This window comes from Populus euphratica, unplaced genomic scaffold, assembly GCF_000495115.2.
Source record: "Populus euphratica unplaced genomic scaffold, PopEup_1.0 scaffold203.1, whole genome shotgun sequence".
Lineage (NCBI taxonomy): Eukaryota > Viridiplantae > Streptophyta > Magnoliopsida > Malpighiales > Salicaceae > Populus > Populus euphratica.
This window is the reverse complement of record NW_011499983.1, coordinates 600,635-606,634: the sequence shown is the minus strand read 5'-3', so window position 1 is coordinate 606,634 and position 6,000 is coordinate 600,635.

The window sequence follows — 6,000 nt, the reverse complement described above, 5'->3', positions numbered from 1 at the left end:
ATTTGACAATATTTTGTTGACTGATGATAGCTCTGTTGACAAAGAAAATTTAATTTGAGAAAGAAAAGTCTAAAATCAAATGTTTATAAACTCAATTAAATTTTATTGAGGGTTTAATTGAATTTATGAAGGTTTTGATTACAAGAAAACTTGATTTTAAAGTTAATTTGGGCTTTAATTAGAAGAAATTAAAGTTATGGGGTCAAATTATAATTTTTTAAAGTTATTTTGATCAAATCAGGGGCTTAATTGCATAAATATTGAAGTTTGATGGCCAATTAGAGACTTAATTGAAGAAATTCGAAACCAAAGATCAAAATTGAAAAGGCTTGTAAATAGAAGGGTTTAATTAAAACAGGATCAAGGGCCTAATTAAAGAAATTAGAAGTTTATTGCTCAATTAAAAGTCAAATTGCGTTAATTCAAGACTAAAGATCAAAGTGAAAAAGGCGGCCAACTTCAGGGGCGCTGTTAGATTTTTGGTAGGGATGCAATTGAAATGATTTTTACAATCAAAATTGCAATTGAGGACTCGATCGAAGACCAATGTGAACTCTGTCAAGTTTTGCTGCCTTTTCCTTTTAAATGAAATGGCGTGTTTTGTCCAAAACAGCATCGTTTCATATACTGTTCATTAAAAAAAAGAAAGAAGGGAAGCCCAAAACGATGTTGTTTTGATGGCACTGTGGGTCTTCTTCTTCCCCTAGACACACAAGGTAGGGGAAGAAGAAGATTTTTTCCCCCTGTTTTCACCGACTTTCTTCCTCTAAAAAGCATCAAAAAGACGTCGACCAAGGACACCCACTTGCCCAGAAAGCTTTCCACGTGTTGGACGGGCGATGGCATAGTGGCCGCCCCAACCATGTCTCTCCCCTGTTTTTCTACAAATACAAGGGAGAAGAAGATGAAAAAAAGGATGGGAGACCGAGAGAGAAGGAGGAGACCGAGAGAGGCGAGAATAGAAGAGTGAGGGCAGAAAAGAGAAGAGAAAAGAGAGGGGGAAGGCTGAAAAAGGAGAGAAATAGAGAAGAAAAACAGAGGACAGAGAGGGAGAAGAAAAGTAGCACCGCTGACCACCGCGAACCACCAGTGCCACCACCATCGCCGCTGCCTATCGCCTTTAGCAACTCTGCTACCGACAGCAGCCACCGTAGGTCAGCCCTTCTTCCCTTCTTTCTGTCCTGCTTTGTCCCTGTCATGCCTCCACTGTTCACGTAGCATATGGACAATGGAGTGCCCTATTCACACGGGCTGGGATGAGCCCAGCCCACGTGGATGGGCCAGGTTCGGTCTAGCCCAGACATTTGGGCCTAGTCCAGCCCATTTCAAAAAAATAAAAAGAAAAATATATTTTTAATATTTTGTGATTTTTTCCCTTTTTGATTTATGCCTTTTTTAATATTGGTTTGTATTTTATGTTGTTAAAAATACAAATCGAGTATTAAAATACCCGGTTTTTGGCAAAACTTTCAAAAATACAAAAAAAAGAAAAAAAAAGAAAAATGTTTTTGTGCATACAACCAAGTGTCTCAATGCTAAAAATTATGTTGTATTTTTCATAAAAAAAAGAAAAACAACAATGTTTTAGCATGCATTTCGGTTTTAATATCTTGTTTATTAAAGTCAAGAGAACATTAGCCAAAATTTCAAAAATAGCAAAAAATTTATTTTGTTTATCTGTTAGTATCTGGGATACGACATCACACGTAATGCATATTCTGGATATTGAATTTTTTTTGGACAATAGAATGGTTATTTTTTACCACATTAAGATAAAAACCTCCTTCTAAAGGAGGGCTTGTCTTAAACCTTAGACAAACCAACAATTAGAAACCACAACACGACTTTAGATTTTATCAGACAAAACAATGCAGCCTATCTTAGATAGGGCATAGTTTGGGTGCTAATATCTTCCTTGTACGCAACCATTCTACGTACCCGATCTCTGAGACTAGTTAGGGTTCCTAGTAACCAAAATACTAGGTGGCAACTTCCATTCAAATTTTCCACTGATAAAAAACAAGAATTCATTGTCTCTTCACATTTTACTAGAGATAGACCATATACCATTTTTTTCTTGGATGGTGGACGATTGTTGAGATGCCACACACGTGCAACAAAATGACGACTCCACTGGGGACCTTGTGGACTAAGCATTGTTTTTCTCTAATCATAGTGTTTTATTCATTGGTTTGCGTGTTTTGAATATGCATTTCCTGTATTTATTGCTTATGCGTTTTAATTTACGTACATATTTGTTCATACATTATATAGAACTGCTTCATGCATCACATGCTTTATATTTTTCAAGCACACTGATTAGTACTTAAAAGTGCATTTTTATCATGGTTTTATATCATCATTTTGCACTTGAAGTATCAATAACTCCTTAACTAAAGCATGTTTTATAATAATATATCTAATAATATTAGATACCTTTAATTTATGATAAATGTTCATTTTAAATGCAAGCCTATCACAAAAATAAAAGGATTTATTGATGACTTTAAGAACTTAAATTGCAAGGGCAAAGAGATGACCAAAATTAGAAAAGAGATGTCGGTGCAATTCAAACCGGAATACTATTCGGTAATTGGGTCATATCTGGAGCTATAGATTTCAGATTTAGGTCTACTTTATATGGATGGAAAGGTAAGACATAGGCCTACAACTTTCATATGGAGTCTAAGATCTAGAAAGACCATTTTCAAGTCCAAATTATAGCAACAACAAAGAAGCCCGAATCTATCCTCCAACCCGAGCACTGTTCAGTATTTTGGCCATATCTAGAGTTCTAGAAGTCCAAATGAGCTGATGTTTTTATAGAAGAAAGCTGAGAAAATTGCCTACAACTTTTATGTTTTCGAGTGGCTCCAATTTTGACGTTATTAATGACGTTTTGGGCATACAAGAGAAGATAAGGATTGTCACCAAGTCAAGAGTTGGCCACCCACTCATCAATTAGTCATCAAATCAATAGTTCCCAATTTTGGCCTATAGAAGGAGGTATTTGCCATGCATTTAGGCATCTTGGTCTCCAGATCAAGATCATGTTTTTGCTTTCTCTTTTTGTATTATTTGTAATGTTTATGCTTTGGTTTCATTAATATCAAGTTTATGCCTTTCATTTCCTTTCCTTTACTTAGTTAACTTTTATCTTATTTATGTTCTTATTTTGTTTATCTATTTTTCTTTCTTTCATTATGTCTAGCTAAGTTTATTATGTCAAGGTGAAAAGGTTACACTAATGGTGTAAGAATAAGTATAGTGTAAACTTAATATGTACTTTAATGTTTGATACTAACATGTTTTGTATTTGTTATCTTGTTCACTCTTTAATACTTTGCTTGTTAAATGACTAATCTTGATTTATGTTGTATAACACTTGGTACAACAAATGCTTGGCACTTTCATAGCCCATAATGTATGGTATAACCGACACCTGAGCTATGAAAGGAACTTGATTTGTTGTTAACATAAGTTATAATCATGAATGCTTGACGAGATTTACAAGTATTATCATTAATCGAATAAGATGACTAATGTAATCATGTTAACAATCTATAATCTGATTGGAACCTGCTTTGTGTCTGATTTTCAATTGAATAATAAAAGTTTATACTATACTTGTTTGACATATCATTAGTGGAACCTCTAACCTTAATATTTGTTATTATCATTGTTTAATCCTTACCTTAATATTCTATCTCTAAGTTCTCATCATCTTATTCTTCTTCTCTTTCTTTATTATTATTATTATTATTATTATAATTATTAGTACTACTACTACTACTACTACTACTACTACTACTACTACTACTACTAAGTTCTCATCATCATCATCTTCTTCTTCTTCTTTATTATTATTATTAGTATTATTATTATTGTTGTTGTTGTTGTTGTTGTTGTTGTTGTTGTTGTATTATTATTTTCTATAATTTTATTATTGTTATTTAGAATTTATACAATTAACCTCCCTATGGTTCGACCCCGGTCTTATCGGGTTATTTATTACTTCGACACTCCTGCACTTGGGAGAAGACATCAATCTTTTAGTTGTGTCACACAAACAAGCTTCTAAGTTAAGTGGGGAATTAGCGATATGCCCTATGACTATTGGTTAGGGTTTAGAGGCATGAAACACCCAACTCATATCTGAGTGTCTGCTTGGTAATGGTGGACATACGTGCCTTAAACATTTTCACAATGCCCTTATACTGGCTTTACGAAGATCATCACTGAGCAAATATGAGACCTTTTTTGAGACCAAGTAGAAAACCTACCTATGTTCACATAAGGAATAGAGCTTGTCTTTAAGGTGTATGTGTCATCTTTAGTTGCATATAGACAAACCCTTCTTAAATAATCTTGAACTCAAGACTTGTGGGTGACATAATGACCGTCACACATAAAAATTTTATCGTAGAGTTTGTGCAAGAAGCAAGATTCTTATTTCAACGTGCAAGGGGTAAGATCATATGTCACCCGTCGAAGGGTGACTTCATCATATAGATTAAAGTGCATAACTTATTTCATTGTAAATAACATGCATACATACTAGGTTGAAATATAGGTCTCCAAAAAGTCTACAACACTCGACTTCGAGCAAGAATCATGAAAGATGAAAAGTGTGCTCAACGAGATGCCTATTTTCAAGAAGAGTTGGAGTCTCTATAAACAAGTATGGCTCACCTCACTAGCTTACTTGAGCAAACTCTAAGAAATACCTCTGGTAAAGGTCCTTCTAACTGGCCGATCACCTTTAATCAAGCTCCTACTACAGTTCAACTTAAAGATAGAATGAGCGAATATAGTCAAGAGCCTCAGTTAAGTCCAACATTTATGTAGTCAGTGACACCTACATTACCCTCGACCGTCATGGAGGCATCTGCTAATGAGTCTCACAAGGCTATGTCATCTGATAGCATTGATCAAGCTAAAATAGAGGTGTTGGAAGCCAAACTCAAAGTCATTGAAGGGGTAGACTTATATGACCCGGTACGGGTAGTAGAGATGTGTCTGGTCCTAAACATAGTTGTCCCGAAAACATTTCGTGTTCCTAAGTTCATCAAATATAGTGGAACACAATGCCCCATGACTCATCTTAGGTCCTACTATAATAAAATGACAGAAGTAGTGCATGATGAAAAACTACTAATGTACTTTTTTCAAGACAACTTAAGTGGAGCGACTTTAAGCTGTTATATAAGATTGGACAACATGAAAATCCAGAGATGGAAAGATCTGGTGGATGCTTTCATCAAACAGTAAAAGTATAACTTGGACATCGCTCCCAACAGAACCAACTTATCCAATCTAGAGAAAAAGGACAAAGAAAGCATAAGGGAATATGCTCAAAGATGCCGAGAATTAGCTACTCAAGTACACCCTCCACTTCTGGACAAAGAGATGGTTTCTTTATTTGCCAACACACTCAAAGCACCCTATTACAAACATGTGATGGGTAGTTCAGCCCAACAATTCATTGATGTTGTGGTAGTGTGTGAATGCATAGAGCAAGGCATCAAGAGTGGTAGAATTTCTGCACCTACTGAGAAAAGAGGCTTCGAAAGAAAAGAAGTCCACCATGTTGAAGATTGCTACTAGGGTAGGAAAAACTCATCCCAAAACTACCACACTCCATCCCAGATTACCAACATCAAACCTGAGCCCTATAACTTTCAAGCCAAAAGCCAAATTGAAAATTACCAAAGAGTTCAAGAACAACTACCTCCATTGCCACTGCCCCTGAATGAGATGTATCAAAAACTATTAAGCATCGGGCATATACCTCCAGAACCTCTACCACCTGTACAACCACCTTATCCTAATAGGTATAAAATAGAACTCAATTATGAATACCATGTTGGTATTACTAGGCATAACATCCATACCTGCAACGCCTTCAAGAGAAAGCTTCTGTAATTAATTAAGGCTGGGTGGATAGAATTAGAAGACGCCCCTAATGGGAATATGAATCCTCTATTGAATCATATTGGA